Genomic DNA, 18,137 nt, shown 5'->3' on the forward strand with positions numbered 1-18,137 from the left:
GTAGCAGGATGAAGAAGTGTGTGTCTGGGAAGAGTTGCACTACAGGTGAAATCGATGGTCCTATGGCAGATAACGCTGTCCGCAATTTCCGATCGTCAGGCAGTGCGAGTGCTGTGTCACGACAATGTAACATTTCTTGTCCCACTGTACGAAAGGTGCTTTGAACCATTCTCAAATGGTATCTGTGTAGCAACTTGCACCACGGGACGCACAGCGACGTGTTGACTTGACTCTCCACTTTCTTGCAAGGATCGAAGTTGACGAGGGTTGGCCCTGGACCATCCTATGGACAGATGAAGCTCATTTTTCTCTGACAGGTGAGGTAAACATACAGAACTGCCGAGTGTGGGGACCTCCACCCCCAGTCACTGTGCATGAAGTTCCTCTGTAGGGGGAACGTGCCACCGTATGGTGTGTCTTCACGGCTACGTTCATCATTGGCCCATTCTTTTTTGAACAGCTTGGCGCTCAAGGACCAAAGACACGCACTGTGACTGGCCAGCGTTACTGCGATAAGCTTCGCCAGCATGTCATACCCGCCCTGCAGGAGAGAGACGCAAGATGGCGCCCCAATGCACATGGCTCGCAAAGTTAACCTGCTTCTCCAAAACACATTAGGAAACAATTGAATTATCAGCCTTTCGGAGAAAATGCCTCGCCAGCACGATTTGGTCTCTCACCCTGTGGTTTCTGATTGTGGGGCTACTTGAAAGACAGCGTTTACCAAGGGAACATTCACACCTGTGCTGATCTGAAGCGCAGAATATCAAGAGAGGTAGCCAGCACACCTACATACATGCTTCGTTCTGCTGTGCAGAATGCAATTCTGCGCTTTAAAGCCCTTCTGGACACTGATGTAGTTGTAATGGTACAGGTATGTAATGGTATGATGTACCGTAGCAGCACATTAAAAGTGTTTCAATAGAACTTATTCTGCATTATTTTTCTTCCCCATGTCCTTCACATTAATGTTAGTAAGTTTGGTCCTCGTACGGTAATTACTTTCCGTGTTATAACATGTAAAATAGGAAAAAAATTAATTATACCACCCGGTACAATACATTTTTCTCTAGTGATTTTCCAGTTTTGCAAGCACTTGTGCAACTCACTTTTTGTTATGGTGTTCAGTTATTCTATTTTTATCTCATCAGTGGTGGCAAAACAACTTCTTTCATGGTTGTCTTCAATCTCGGGAATAGAAAGAAGTCGCAGGGGGCTACATGCTGGGAACGTGGTTGCTGGGGCAAATTGACGGTTTTGTTTTTTGCCAAAAAATAACGAACAAGTATTGAGGTTGACACAATGATAGCCTTAAATAGATTCAAAAACAGTAATTTCAATGATTCAATGTAAATAAATAGAGGTGGTGGGTACGTGTCACCATCTGACGGTTGCACGTATTTCCGTCCGCAATAAGTGAGGTTCACCGCGGTAATTCTGTCAGTTACAAAATACGCATAAAATGACCGGTCCAAGTATCTCAGCGACGTATAGCGTAACACGCAATGAAAAGTAATGAATGAACACGAAAAACACTGTACCGTCAACGCCTCTGTCCTAGTCTTGATCCTCTAAAAACATATCTTACAAATTAAAAATCGTATAAAAGTGACTTGTTTCTTGTTAGAAATAAAAGGCAAAAAAAACTTTAAATTCATCCTGTATTTAGAAAACCTAATTATCGTTTACATAATAATCTTAATATTGAGCACAGCACAACGGCGTCCATACGTTAAGAGAGCGAGATGACGAAGGACAAACTCACAAGACATAAAGAAAACATCTGAAGTACAAAAATATCACATGAACGAAATTAATCCAGCAATGAAATATGAGGTTTTAGGAGACGATATACTCACGTAAGTGCGTAAATTTAAAATAAGAGCACAGGTGCATCGTTTACAGAGCTGTTTCACAAACAGTTTTACGTATAAAATATGATTAAATAGACAGAAATAATAAAGGGTCCCCCCCCCCCCCCCCAAGAACCATGGACCTTGCAATTGGTGGGGAGGCTTGCGTGGCTCAGCGATACAGACAGCCGTAAAGTAGGTGCAACCAACCAAATCGGAGGGGTATCTGTTGAGACGCCAGATAAACGTGAGGCTTCTGAAGAGGAGCAGCAGCCTTTTCAGTAATTGCAGGGGCAACAGTCTGGATGATTGACTGAGCTTGCCCTGTAACACTAACCAAAACTGCCTTGCTGTTGTGGTACTGCGAACGGCTGCAAGCAAGGGGAAATTACAGAAGTAATTTTTCACGAGGGCATGGAATATTACTGTATGGTTAAATGATGATGGCGTCCTCTTGGGTAAAATATCCCGGAGGTAAAATAGTCCCCCATTCGGATCTCCGGGCGGGGACTACTCAGGAGGACGTCGTTATCAGGAGAAAGAAACCTGGCGTTCTACGGATCGGAGCGTGGACTGTCAGATCCCTTAATCGGGGAGGGAGGTTAGAAAATATAAAAAGGGAAATGGATAGGTTTACGTTGGATATAGTGGGAATTAGTGAAGTTCGGTGGCAGGAGGAACAAAAATTTTGGTCAGGTGAATACAGGGTTATAAATACAAAATCGAATAGGGGTAATGCAGGAGTAGGTTTAATAATGAATAAAAAAAATAGGAGTGCGGGTAAGCTACTACAAACAGCATACTGAACGCATTATTGTGGTCAAGATAAACACAAAGCCCACGCCTACTACAGTAGTACAAGTTTATATGCCAACTAGCTCTGCAGATGATGAAGACATTGATGAAATGTATGATGACATAAAAGAAATTATTCAGATAGTGAAGGGAGACGAAAATTTAATAGTCATGGGTGACTGGAATTTGACAGAACGAAAAGGAAGAGAAGAAAACGTAGTAGGTGAATATGGATTGAGGCTAAGAAAGGAAAGAGAAAGTCGCCTGGTAGAATTTTGCACAGAGCATAACTTAATCATAACTAACACTTGGTTCAAGATTCATGAAAGAAGGTTGTATGCATGGAAGAACCCTGGAGATACTAGAGGGTTTCAGATATATTATATAATGGTAAGACAGAGATTTAGGAACCTGGTTTTAAATTGTAATACATTTCCAGGGGCATATGTGGACTCTGACCACAATCTATTGGTTATGAACTGTAGATTAATACTCAAGAAACTGCAAAAAGGTGGGAATATAAGGAGATGGGACCTGGATAAACTGAAAGAACCAGAGGTTGTAAAGAGTTTCAGGGTGAGAATAAGGGAACGATTGACAGGAATGGGGGAAAGAAATACATTAGAAGAAGAATGGGTAGCTTTGAGGGATGAAGTTGTGAAGGCAGCAGAGGATCAAGTAGGTAAAAAGACGAGGGCTAGTAGAAATCCTTGGGTAACAGAAGAGATACTGAATTTAATTGATGAAAGGAGAAAATAGAAAAATGCAGTAAATAAAGCAGGCAAAAAAGAATACAAACGTCTCAAAAATGAGATCGACAGGAAGTGCAAAATGGCTAAGCAGGGATGGCTAGAGGACAAATGTAAAGATTTGTAGGCTTATCTCACGAGGGGTAAGATAGATACTGCCTTCAGACCTTTGGATAAAAGAGAACCACTTGCATGAATATCAAGAGCTCAGATGGAAATCCAGTTCTAAGCAAAGACGGGAAAGCAGAAAGGTGGAAGGAGAATATAGACGCTCTATACAGGTGCGATGTTCATTAGGACAATATAACAGAAATGGAAGAGGGTGTAGATGAAGATGAAATGGGAGATATGATACTGCGTGAAGAGCACTGAAAGACCTAAGTCGAAACAAGGCCCCGGGAGTAGACAACATTCCATTAGAACTACTGACAGCCTTGTGAGAGCCAGTCCTGACAAAACTCTACCATCTGTGAGCAAGATGTATGAGACAGGCGAAATACCCTCAGACTTCAAGAAGAATATAATAATTCCAATCCCAAAGAAAGCAGGTGTTGACAGATGTGAAAATTACCGAACTATCAGTTTAATTTAGTCACAGCTGCAAAATACTAACGCAAATTCTTTACAGACGAATGGAAAAACTGGTAGAAACCGACCTCGGGGAAGATCAGTTTGGAGTCAGTAGAAAGGTTGGAACACGTGAGGCAATACTGACCCTACGACGTATCTTAAAGAAAGATTGAGGAAAAGCAATCCTACGTTTCTAGCATTTATAGACTTAGAGAAAGCTTTTGACAGTGTTGACTGGAATACTCTTTCAAATTCTGAAGGTGGGAGGGGTAAAATACAGGGAGCGAAAGGCTATTTACAATTTGTACAGAAACCAGATGGCAGTTATAAGAGTCGAGGGACATGAAAGGAGATCAGTTGTTGGGAAGGGAGTGAGACAAGGTTGTAGCCTCTCCCCGATGCTATTCAATCTGTATATTGAGCAAGCAGTAAAGGAAACAAAAGAAACGTTCGGAGTAGGTATTGAAATCCATGGAGAAATAAAAACTTTGAGGTTTGCCGATGACATTGTAATTCTGTCAGAGACAGCAAAGGACTTGGAAAAGCAGTTGAACGGAATGGACAGTGTCTTGAAAGGAGGGTATAAGATAAACATCAACAAAAGAAAAACGAGGATAATGGAATGTAGTCGAATTAAGTCGGGTGATGCTGAAGGAATTAGATTAGGAAATGAGACACTTAAAGTAGTAAAGGAGTTATGCTATTTGGGGAGCAAAATAACTGATGATGGTCGAAGTAGAGAGGATATAAAATGTAGACTGGCAATGGCAAGGAAAGCGTTTCTGAAGAAGAGAATTTTGTTAACATCGAGTATTGATTTAAGTGTCAGGAAGTCGTTTCTGAAAGTGTTTGTGTGGAGTGTAGCCATGTATGGAAGTGAAACATGGACGATAAATAGTTTAGACAAGAAGAGAATAGAAGCTTTCGAAATGTGGAGCTACAGAAGAATGCTGAAGATTAGATGGGTAGATCACGTAACTAATGAGGAGGTACTGAATAGGATTAGGGAGAAGAGGAGTTTGTGGCACAACTTGACAAGAAGAAGGGACCGGTTGGTAGGACATGTTCTGAGGCATCAAGGGATCTTCAATTTAGCATTGGAGGGCAGCGTGGAGGGTAAAAATCGTCGAGGGCGAGCAAGAGATGAATATACTAAACAGATTCTGAAGGATGTAGATTGCAGTAAGTACTGGGAGATGAAGAAGCTTGCACAGGATAGAGTAGCATGGAGAGCTGCATCAAACCAGTCTCAGGACTGAAGACCACAACAACAACATCAACAACAACATTTTAATACGTGAGCATCGAAAACTGAAGTACTGATTTTTTAATTCTTTATATATAGCAGGCCACTTAAATATGTAATTCGAAACGATCTTTGTAGTAACTGTCCACAAAAGAAAAGAAAATCAAGTGCATAAATAGACACTAGAAGACGAAGTAGACACACACATAGGAGAAAAGATTTACTTTGTCTCTGACATTGGTATCAACTCCTACCACGCGAAACGATCAGGTGCTAAAATAACAGCGTCTCGTGAAGTTGCACTCTAGGGAATTTCATGTTTTAGTGTTACAGACACGGTAGTTCATTTGCTGTAACACCCGTATACCGGGCGGGTACAATGTCGTATATGCTAAGTCGTTGCCGGCCGGAGTGGCTGAGCGGTTCTAGGTGCTTCAGTCTGGAACCGCGCGACCGCTACGGTCGCAGGTTCGAATCCTGCCTCGGGCATGGATGTGTGTGATGTCCTTAGGCTAGTCAGGTTTAAGTAGTTCTAAGTTCTAAGGGACTGATGACCTCAGAAGTTAAGTCCCATAGTGCTCAGAGCCACTTTTTTGCTAAGTCGTTGATGTCAACAATGGAAAACTAAACGTATTAACGAAGGCGTCGGGTACGACAAACATAGTTTATAATCGTCGCTTTTTCACTTACTTTGGTCTAAAAGTAAACGGAACTCGGTGCTCGTTTGCCACCGTCAACCCCAATTTTAGAGTGTTCCTAATTTTCATTATCTTCATTATGAGTAGGCACAGCGTTCCTTATTATAAGGAAACTATGTTTTAGGCTATGCCTCGAAGAAGAATATTAATTGTTCGCCCTGAAACACGAAGAGGTAGAGAGACAAAATTTTTGCGTAGAGAAGCTAATAGGAAAAATGTAGATGTTGATAACGATATATCTATTGTTGTTTTAAACGTGCAGTCAACATAGTTCCAAACAATTATGAGAACTGTAATTGCAGTGTGATGAATTTACAGTGCAGAATCTGTAATGCAAATCATTTCGCGTCTGAAGTGATTTTACGCGATACAACGGCACTCAGATTATGTTGTCATAAGGAAAAAGTTAATTTTACGTCATTAGGATACAGCTAATTTTTCAACGCAGTTTGTTCAAACGATCAAACGATTGAACAATTAAAGAGAAGCCAAAGAATTATTTCAAGAATACACGTAGCTACAATGCAACGTTTGCCACTGATCACTTCCGCGTCTAAAATTTCAGACCCTCCAATGTGGCATTGCTGTCAGATGAGGTCCACTGACGCAATTGATCGAATTTCGACCACAGGCAGTACTAGTGCAAATAACCATCGTGAGATACAGATAGTGCTTCCTAAAAGCAAATTAATAATGTGTCGTATCGGGTGCATGACTATTGTAATGAAAAACGGTCTTATCCTGGCTTAGCTTTGTTTATTCGCCGTTGGGAAGCCGGTGGTGACCAGGGCTTTTCTCCTAGTGCACACTGACAGGTGTGCTTGAGCATAACAAACCAGATCTCGCTACTATGGATTCTGCAGGTTACGGAACGTGCACGCACAAGAACAACAACAACTGTCAAAGACCTACTGTTAAAGTCAACCGCTATTACAAAATGGATAATCTTAAAAAAAAGTTTTTAACTGTTCTTTGAATGAAAATATCATCCGAAACATTTTGTACATTTTGTAGACCGGGAACACGCCACTTTGGGAGCTTTACGTAAGGCCGTAACAGGGGGAGCCAGCATCTGATGAACGATTTACAGCTTGTGTTACGCATTGTACTGTGATTGCTACTTGGGGGGTGGGGGGGGGAGGGTTATTCCGAAGCTATTGACTCATATTTTTTGTACTGTCTTTCAGTAATGATCATAACTTAGCGCCGCTCAAAGGTCTGGACGCCTCTTCAGCAACTCGCATGTCCCTAACTTATCCGCAGTAACCTTGCTTGCGAGAAGGTACCTACAGTTTTAGGCTAACTACGAAGTCGTTCATTGCCAGTCTTCACGTCACTGAGAGGTGGAGGCTAGGCTAAAGCAGAAAAACTTCGCTCCTCAATTGTTATTCGTTCGCAAACCATCATCATGCTTTTCCCCGCCGTTATAGCTGCTGGTAGCGGCAGACGGAGCGAGAGCCGTAGAAGTAAGGACGTAAGGAGACATCCTTACTTCTACGGACCTTGCTCTGGCTGCCGCCACTAGTAGCTATAATAGCGGGGAAAAGCCTCAAGTTGATCTGAGGAAAGAGCCGAAACCGGTTTGGAGGGAAACATTTCTTTAGAACGATACATACCATTAAGATCGGAATTTGATGCCGTCATTCTAAATCGTAATCTGTATCAGTATGCCCAGGCGTTTAACGACATCATCAAAAGTCTATTTTCCGTGCACTCTTTTGCCTCGATTTTTAGGACGAAATACACTACTGGCCATTAAGATTGCTACACCAAGAACAAATGCAGATGATAAACGGGTATTCATTGGACAAATATATTATACTAGAACTGACATGTGATTACACTTTCACGCAATTTGGGTGCATAGATCCTGAGAAATCGGTACCCAGAACAACCAGCTCTGGCCGTAATAATGGCTTTGATACGCCTGGACATTGAGTCAAACAGAGCTTGGTACAGGTACAGCTGCCCATGCAGCTTCAACACGATACCACAGTCCATCAAGAGTAGTGAATGGCGTATTGTGACGAGCCAATTGCTCGGCCACAATTGACCAGACGTTTTCAGTTGGTGAGAGATCTGGAGAACGTGCTGGCCAGAGGAGCAGTCGAACATTTTCTGTATCCAGAAAAGCCCATATAGGACCTGCAACAAGCAGTAGTGCATTATCCTGTTGAAATGCAGAGTTTCGTAGGGACGGAATGAAGGGTAGAGCCACAGGTCATAACACATCTGAAATGTAACGTCCACTGTTCAAAGTACCGTCAATGCGAACAACAGGTGACCGAGACGTGTAACCAATGGCACCCCATACCACACGCCGGATGATACGCCAGTATGGCGATGATTAATACACACTTCCAATGTGCGTTCACCGCGATATCGCCAAACACGGATGCGACCATCATGATGCTGTAAAAAGAACCTGGATTCATCCGAAAAAATGACATCTTGCCATTCGTGCACCCACGTTCGTCGTTGTGTACACCAGCGCAGGTGCTCCTGTCTGTGATGCAGCGTCAAGTGTAACTGCAGCCATGATCTCCGAGCTGATAGTCCATGCTGCTGCAAACGTCGCCGAACTGTTTGTGCAGATGGTTGTTGTCTTGTAAACGTCCGCATCTCGTGACTTAGGGTTCGAGACGTGGCTGCACGATCCGTTACAGCAATGCGGATAAGATGCCTGTCATCTCGACTGCTAGTGATACGAGGCCGTTGGGATCCAGCACGGCGTTCCGTATTACCCTCCTGAACCCGCCGTTTCCATATCCTGCTAACAGTCATTGGATCACGACCAACGCGAGTAGCAGTGTCGCGATACGATAAACCGCAATCGCGATAGGCTACAATCCGACGTTTATCGAAGTCGGAAACGTGATGGTACGAATTTCTCGTCCTTACACGAGGCATCACAACAACGTTTCACCAGGCAACGCCGGTCAACTGCAGTTTGTGTATGAGAAATCGGTTGGAAACTTTCCTAATGTCAGCACGTTGTAGGTGTCGCCACCGGCGGCAACCTTATGTGAATGCTCCCTAAAGCTAATCATTTGCGTATCATAGCATCTTCTTCCTGTAGCTTAAATTTCGCCTCTGTAGCACGTCATCTTCCTAGTGTAGCAATTTTAATGTCCGGAAGTGTAAATGACATTTGTTTGAACAAGCCACCATTTTATTCCAACTTAATATTTTTCAATTATCTTATCCATGCTGATAGAAAATATATTGAAAACGACTTACACAAAATCATTTTGCTACGGGTCCAGTAGGAGGGCTTCGGGAATTCCCGCCTGACCAGTTCCGGCTACAAGGGCGCCTGGTTGCACAGTTGCAGGGAGCGCCGGATGAGGACACAAAAAGGTTTCTTAAAGAGAGAAGTGTAAGGAATAAAACTGTCTCATCAGATTTACCATTACACGTGGACGCAAAAATAATTTCGGAAAGAAAAAAGTGTAAGGAAGAAAACTATATCATCAGGTTTACCATTACGTTCTATTTTAATTGAAAAAATCACAAAAATCATCTGTTTCTCACACGTTCAGAGAGGACCACACCTGTGTAGTTGCTTTTAACCTTGCTTCGCCTGCTAGTGTTCACCGATCTGTGTAAGTTGACATGAGGTCCCGTAAACTTACTTCTGCTCAAAGCAAGGAATTTTTTTTTTCAATTCAGGTCTTTTAATTAACCTTTACACATCAAATAATGTAAACCTCGATGTAATTGGTTGACACTTCCACCTTAACGGTCATATGTCAGTTTCCCACAACTTTCTGCCCAGACCCCTCTGGCGGTATGAAGGCACAGGCATGTTCCAGGGTCCACTTTTCCATCAGGATCTCGTGTTCAATGAGAGGAAGTGTACGCAATACCGCGAAATGACGGGTCCGCCCACCTCCAGTCCAGAGCTTGGCCACGTCTCAATTAAGTCTCCCACGGACCCAATGAGTGGGGCCTTTCTCGCGGGCGTTATCACCTGATTAGCCGCATTAACTTCCTTATTACAGGCGGGCTGAAAAATTGATACCCCCAGGGCGTCGTTGTGTTGCCGTTTTAATTTAGATCTAATTTGGCCCCCGCGCCGCTCGCCTGTCGCCAGCGTTTTGTTTCGATGTGGCGGGGCCCACTGGCGCCGCCTCTTCCAACTGATTGTTTCTGGAGATATTATTAAGCCCGCTAAATAGAAGTTTCTAATACGCATTGAGCCATCTAACAAATCAAATATTTCGAGCGGCATCAGATAGGGCGGCGGAGGTATCTATTATGGAGGGAACAATTATAACACGCGGAGACGCCTGCAGCTGCGGTCATTAATAACGGCGGCGATCGCATCTGAGGTGGGGAACTGATTCACGGCGAGGAGGCGACCGCTTCTCGCCCGCCTTGACAGCCGCCGGCTCCATCTGCATAACCAGCGGCCAACTACCTGCGCTTCTGGGTAGCCGCCTCCGTCTCGAGCCACCTCCACGTCCAAAACAAAAACTGCCCGCAACAGACGATATGAATAGTGCCTCTCGAACGATATCCCTCCAGAAATTCACTGTGCTGCTGTCATATAACTTAGTGATGCGTACCCTCCGCGTAAACTAGGTCCTTTACGCTGTAAAATTTGGATTGTAACTGGCGTCTCTTTGTAAGTAGGCTGTTTATGTTTTCTTATTGGCAACGTTGAAACGCGTACGTCCCATATGTACCAGCGATGGCGAGGCATGACAGAATCTCTGACCAGAGAGTTATTTATAGTGGCTAGTCTGCGCTTTACCGTGCGAGAGTTCAGTTGCGTGTAGTGAGCCGGCAGGAACAGTAGTTGTGAGTGAGGAGCCGGTGGGCGTCAACATGGGTCCCTGGTCACGGTTCTGGACGAGGTATATTGTTATCGAAGGTAATGAAGCAGCATTGCGCTCAGCTAACAACATATGTTAATTGTTATTAATTTGTTCAAGAATTGCCCCAATAATAATTTTCTTTTAAAGTAACTGTTTTAAACAAAAAGATTCAATTCAAGTTAAATAATATTTCCCAAGCATTCCCTCCAAGAATCAAAATTAAACATGGGCCAGCATTGCACGGAACTGTGCCGAAACATAAGAGCAGATACTGAGGGAGTTTACTGATGTAAAATTTTGGTTTTTGTGTTCAGGTTTAATTATTGCACAGGGCCGAAGGTCAGCGCCGCTGCCCTTATATAATTTGTCAGGTTTAATTATTTGTGTTCAGATGTTACACATATTTTATGCTTCATTATTTAATTAATTTTACTGTGGGTTTAATGAGTAATCTTCATTAGTTAATGTTTGTGGGGAGTTTACATTTGGGTCATTATTATTCTTTAATTTTGCAAGCAGGTTACCCTTAGCTCATTTACTATTATGCAGTTTTGTGGGAAGATAACATTTCACGTAACAATGACTTTCATACTCTTGCTGGGAGGTTACGATTTCACTATTTATTGACTTTTAAAATTCTTGCAGAGAGGTTACAACGTTACAGTAGGCTGTTTATGTTTTCTTATTGGCAACGTTACGTAGCGCTCTGTATAAAAATCACTGGCTGTGCTGTGTGCAGTCTGTGGCTAGTTTGCATTGTTGTCTGCCATTGTAGTGTTGGGCAGCTGGATGTTAACAGCGCGTAGCATTGCGCAGTTGGAGGTGAGCCGCCAGCAGTAGTGGATGTGGGGAGAGAAATGGCGGAGTTTTGAAATTTGTAAGACTGAATGTCATGAACTGCTATATATATTATGACTATTAAGGTAAATACATTGTTTGTTCTCTATTAAAATCTTTCATTTACTAACTATGCCTATCAGTAGTTAGTGCCTTCAGTAGTTTGAATCTTTTATTTAGCTGGCAGTAGTGGCGCTCGCTGTATTGCAGTAGTTCGAGTAAAGAAGATTTTTGGTGAAGTAAGTGATTTGTGAAACGTATAGGTTAATGTTAGTCAGGGCCATTCTTTTGTAGGGATTTTTGAAAGTCAGACTGCGTTGCGCTAAAAATATTCTGTGTCAGTTTAAGCACAGTCATGTGTAATTTTTCTAAGGGGACGTTTCATCTTCTACTAGCTGAAATACAAGGATGGCTGCAAACTGTATGTCTCTGCAGGAGCCGCTTATTTTGATAGCGAAACAAGGTAGGAAAAAATCTTCTTTCCAACAGAAGCATCGATATTAACGACGAAGCTTTATGACATCGATAAAGTAATTCGTTACATAATCGACTTGCCAGTCATGAAATGCAACGACTCATGAATGACCTACAGTCTTTTACGGGGTCAGGCGAATTAAAAACTGTAATTACTTTGGTACTCGACATTCTGTGAAGTTTCACAAGGTAGGAACTCGACTTTATACTTTAAGAAGAAGAAAAAAAATTGCCAGATATCAAATGGTTCAAATGGCTCTGAGCACTATGGGACTCAACTGCTGTGGTCATAAGTCCCCTAGAACTTAGAACTACTTAAACCTAACTAACCGAAGGACATCACACACATCCATGCCCAAGGCAGGATTCGAACCTGCGACCGTAGCAGTCGCGCGGTTCCGGACTTAAGCGCCTAGAACCGCTCGGTCACCGCGGCTGGCAGCCGCCTAATACCCGAGTGCCAGCATTTTTGGAGTCTTGTTCACAAACATATGCTGTTCTACGCGAAAAATAATAATACTAGTGCATAATATGACAACCTCTCGCTCATAATCGTTCAGTATTATTTTAGCAATATTCTCGTACTGATATATTCGGCTGCAAATGAAAAAGAATCAATCTGAGGAACTACAGAATTATTAAGCAATTAAGTTCATGATTTTCGATTTACAATTTAATTATGCCACATACATTGATGAACAGTGTATATCCTGCAACAATGCTTGACTTTAACAATGTCAGCTCTAAAACCAAAGGAAATTAATGCAAAACAGTGATCCAAAAAAAAAAAAAAGGTTCAAATGGCTCTGAGCACTATTGGACTTAACATCTGAGGTCATTAGTCCCCTAGACTTACAACTACTTAAACCTAACTAACCTAAGGATACCACACACATCCATGCCCGAGGCAGGATTCGAACCTGCGACCGTAGCAGCAGCACGGTTCAGGACTAAAGCGCCTAGAACTGCTTGGCCACAACGGTCGGCGAACAGTGATGTTAATAACTACATATCACTACGCTACTTCTTTAATGACATTTTCATGCGTTTTACATTTCATTTATGAACTGCAACGTAGAACACATTCAGAACAAAGATCTCTCTGGAACCGGCTACGGGTTGGAAACCGACCACTTTAACAGGATAAACAAAGCATGTTACTAATTTCAGAGCAGTATTTCACAAATCTCTTATCCACTCCACTTCACTGTACTGAACTTCACGCTCCGGCATTAAGTGGGTGTACTGGGGTGGAGCGAGTGGCAACCCGTGCGCCCATTTTTAAAAGCGTTACTTTCAGCATTACTGAGAGAATTAGGTTAGGAAACGAGATACTTAAAGTAGTAAATGAGTATTGCTATTTGGGAAGCAAAATAACTGATGATGGCCGAAGTAGGGATGATATAAAATGTAGACTGCAATTGGAAGAAAAGCATTTCTGAAAAAGAGAAATTTGGTAATAGTGAGTAGAGATTTAAGTGTCAGGAAGTCGTTTCTGAAAGTATTTGTATGAAGTGTAGCAATGTATGTAAGTGAAGCATGGGCGATAAGCAGTATAGACAAAGAGAATAGAAGCTTTCGAAATGTGGTGCTACAGAAGAATGCTGAAGATCAGATAGGTAGATCATGTAACTAATGCGGAGGTACTGAATAGAACTAGGGAGAAGAAAAATTTCCGCTAGAACCTGACTAGAAGAAGGGATCGGATGATAGGACACATTCTGAGGCATCAAGAGATCACCAGTTTAGTACTGGAGGGAAGAGTAGGGAGTAAAAATTGGCGAGGGAGACCAAGAGATGAATAGAGTAAGCAGTATCCGAGGGATGTACGTTACATTAGTTAGTCTGGGCTTGCACAGGAGAGCTGCATTAAATCAGTCTTTGGACGGAAGACCACAACAACAAGAACTTTCAGCAAGTCGGAACTGAGAAATGTCAGAATCATGGCCCAAATTATCCGGAATCGATTGCTGGGGCTTTTTTCTCCTTAAAATATGTCATTTTGGTGGTACTTCCCCGTCAGTTGAGCAAAGTAGCTGCGTTCAACTGTTTCATCTACAGCGGATAAAGGGGCATAGGCCTTAGCGGCAATGAACGTGCAAATCAAAGGGCAAAAATGTTGCAGCATCTTCCCACCGACATACCCCTACGATACAGTAATTTTCGTAGTACACTCGCTACCCAAGCGGAAACGGAATGGACGAAGTTAGTGAACATGGACTGTAACATCAAAGATACATCACGTGAAAAATCTTGCTATTAACAGACTAACAGTGGGTCACATATATACTACTGAAACGAAGCATTTCTTAAATTTAATTCTCTATTCAGGCACTGAATCCTGCCTCATTGACGAAGACGTTACACAGGGTGATAATTATTGAACTACATAAAAAAGCGTAAATTAGTTACAAACTTCGGAATGCATACACTTTATTCAACATCTAAACGTCACTAGAAATACTCGGATTTAGGGTATGACATGTTCGATATGCCTACCATCATTGGCGATGATGTGACTCAGACGAATAGCGAAATTCTGCATGAGCCGCTCAAGTGTCGGAGCATCGATGCTGTCAATGACTTTCTGAACGGCTATTTTTAGCTCATCGTTGGTTTTGGGGTTATTGCTGTACACCTTGTCCTTAATGAAGCCTTACAAAAGGAGCTGTATGTGTTCAGATCTGGAGAAAAAGGCGGACAATCGAGGCCCATTCCAGTGGCCTGTGGGTACCCCAGAGCCAGAATGCGATCCCCAAAGTGCTCCTCCAGGAAATCACTCGTCTGCCGCGATGGGGTCGAGCACCGTCTTGTACGAACCACATCTTGTCGAAATCAGGGTCACTCTGGATAATGTGGATGAAATCATTTTCCAAAACCTTCACGTACCGTTCAGTAGTCACCGTACCATCAAGGAATACGAGTATCTCACAGATTATTGCGTGACTGGACACTGTACACCACACAGTCACACGTTGAGAATGAAGAGACTTCTAGAACGCAAAATCCGGAGCCTGTCCCCCAAATGCGCCAATTTTGCTTATTGATGAAAGCATCCAAATGAAAGTGGGCTTCGTCGCTAAGCCAAACCATGGATGCGCATACAAATTCACATCACGCCCCACGGCCAACCGTGCAGTTTCAACGTCCTAACGCAAACCGTTCAGAAGGTATGTCACCGTGTACCTATAAACTAGCAAAATGTTAATTACGTATCCTTCTTTATCAGAGATAATAATTTAAATTTCATGAGTTCCCTTTTACATTTGTAGATGTACACAGGGGGGACAGAAACGTGGAAACACCAAAAACACAACAAATAACGGACCCATCCAAATGAAAGTGGACTTCGAGTCGCAAAACCAAACCGTATCCACATATTAATTCCCGTCAAGCCCCGCGGACAACCGTGTAGTTTGAACGTTCTAACGCCAACAGTTCAAAAGTTATGACGATTTTATTTCATGTAGTTGAATAATTGTTACCATGTACGTACACTAAAATTATTTAATAAATACAATCATTCAAGAACAATTAAATGTCACAACATTTTAAAAATCAAGCATTATTTTTCTCTTAAAGTATCTCTTGGTTCCATGAGTAGGCCCGTTGGCTTAATATATTTGCCATATTATCCATTTTAAAATTTGGATACCCTTTCCAATTTAAATTAACACCCTGTAGCTTTTACTGCCTTGGTGGAGTCAGTACTTTGCAGACTAATTACCTCGTCCAATTATGTTTTATATTTTCTAATGAAGTCAAACCAATGTCCCGTTTGTATCGTTAAGTGAGGTGATTTTATCTGGTTAAATGGGCTTTGCCAGAAAGCATTTGGATAAAAATAGATATTCTGCAGGGACCCATGTCTCATTTTTCTTCACGAATGACTAGAGGTGAGGCCGCGAACCTACCCTGTAGATGATGAAGGAATATATGATTTGATTTACAAAAGGGATTTGACACAGTTCCGCTATACGTAAACCATGGTTGGTGATTTCTATCTAAACTGGATGCCGACCTGCATCTGTCTCAGCGTCTCAGCCAAAGATCCTAGTACCTCGTTTCTTTCATGACAACAAAATAAAAGCCATCAAAAGCGCCCAAGTGAGGCTATTACACCGCTTCATCTCCAAGTCCAATGTGTGAACGCACGGCCGTCGCGGACAACATTACTGCCCTATTCCGTGTGGAGCTAAAGGAGTGGTACAGACAGAACACTCCCACGAGCTTGACGCGTCCACAGGCGTGCTTCTAATCACCGATACCAATACTATCAAAGATATTTTATCTTCACGTCCATGTGGCTGTACTCCTGTTGGAGCTCATTTCCTGCCACGTGTCCCTTTGACCTTCTTTGCTCGTTATCCGCTCAGAGATCGATTCCTGCAATTTTCTCTGGTATTTGGGCAGATTTATGCAATTTAGTTTTTTGAAGTGCATAGCTGGAGTCAGCCTATACAAACACTTCTCATCACGTCTTTCATGTGACTTCCTGAGTCAACGGAAAGCGTCAGTTTGTTTCCCGTTACAAATAAAATGATTTTTGGTTCAAATGGCTTGAGCACTATGCGACTTAACTTCTGAGGTCATCAGTCGCCTAGAACTTAGAACTAATTAAACCTAACTAACCTAAGGACATCACACACATCCATGCCCGAGGCAGGATTCGAACCTGCGACCGTAGCGGTCACGCGGTTCCAGACTGAAGCGCCTTTAACCGCACGGAAAATGATTTTTGGATCAAAACTCCACGTGCCCATTCCATTGTGCGGTATCGTATTACTCTAGTGCGATGTGTATCAACAGAGCGAGTATAACTAATACGGGGCCACGATATCGAATGAACACGTAAAATTCCGTTTTGTAAAGATTTTTTTTTTTATACATACTGTTCGATGGTGACGCTATGCGTGCTTCGGTGTGGTCAAAAAGTTGCAGGAATTTTCGTTTTTCTTGCAGCATCGTTAAGTTTGTGTGCTTACCGTGAACTGGGAGATTTGAACGTGATTTTAAAGTGATCTGATCTTCAGTCTTATTCTATATCCAAATGGTACACTTATGAACGTGGGCTCCGTGTTGAAACTCTATCTAATAAGTCCCCTCTACAATCGCTAGAAATCTATGTTAGGTCCCCCTCAGGAACATTACACTTGTAGAATAGAAAGAAGTCGGAGGGGGCCATGTCCGGCGTATACGGTGGCTGAGGCAACATAACAGTTTTGTTTTCTGCCAAAAAATAAGTAACAAACATTGGGGTGTGAGCGGGAACATCATCATAATGCCATTGCCGCGAGTAGGATCGCTTCACTCGAGCGGCACATTACTTACAAGTAGTATTCCTTGTTGATCATTCGACCTTAAAGCAGGAACTCATGATGCACTATCCAACTGCAATCGAAGGAAACAGTGAGCAGAGTCTTCACATGTGATCCAACTCGTCGATTTTTTTCGGTCTTGGCTCTACAGGCAGTTTCCAGTGGGGCGAGTGGGCCTTGGTTTCGTCATACCCGTATACGCATGTTTTGTCACCTGTTATAATCTTCTTTACAATTTTTTCGGCGATTTTCCAGAACAATTTTTTTTTATTTCTTCCAAACAGTCGTCAGTAATTGATGTGCTAAAGCTTCCAGAGCGGTCGTCGCCTTGTACGTCTTCTCGACCCTATTTGAAACATTTATACCACTCGTAGACTCTTGTCTTACGCACAGTAGATTCGCCAAAAGCCACAGTCAACTTTTCGAATGCGGGGCTGCACTTTATCCCATTTTTCTAGCAAAATTTTATTCAGATTCTTCGGTCCACCTTTCTCGAAAGCAAAAATTCACCGAGCAGTCGACAACACGTATAATGTTTTTAGGTTGTCAGCACGAAAGTAAATATTCAAAACAGCTGAAAATGCAAACATACATCAGGGACTTGTGTACAAGATAAGAAAACGGAAAATGCGACGTATAAAGCCCGGGGAATTAAAAAATTCCTGTTAACAGAATTTTCCGTGGGTTCTTGACAGAAGAACATTATTATAAATGAAAAGCACCAGTTTGCTTTTGTTCTACGATATTACTTTTATTATTACTATTATTTATTTA

The sequence above is a fragment of the Schistocerca cancellata genome, chromosome 2 (assembly GCF_023864275.1).
Source record: "Schistocerca cancellata isolate TAMUIC-IGC-003103 chromosome 2, iqSchCanc2.1, whole genome shotgun sequence".
In the NCBI taxonomy this organism is placed as follows: Eukaryota; Metazoa; Arthropoda; class Insecta; order Orthoptera; family Acrididae; genus Schistocerca; species Schistocerca cancellata.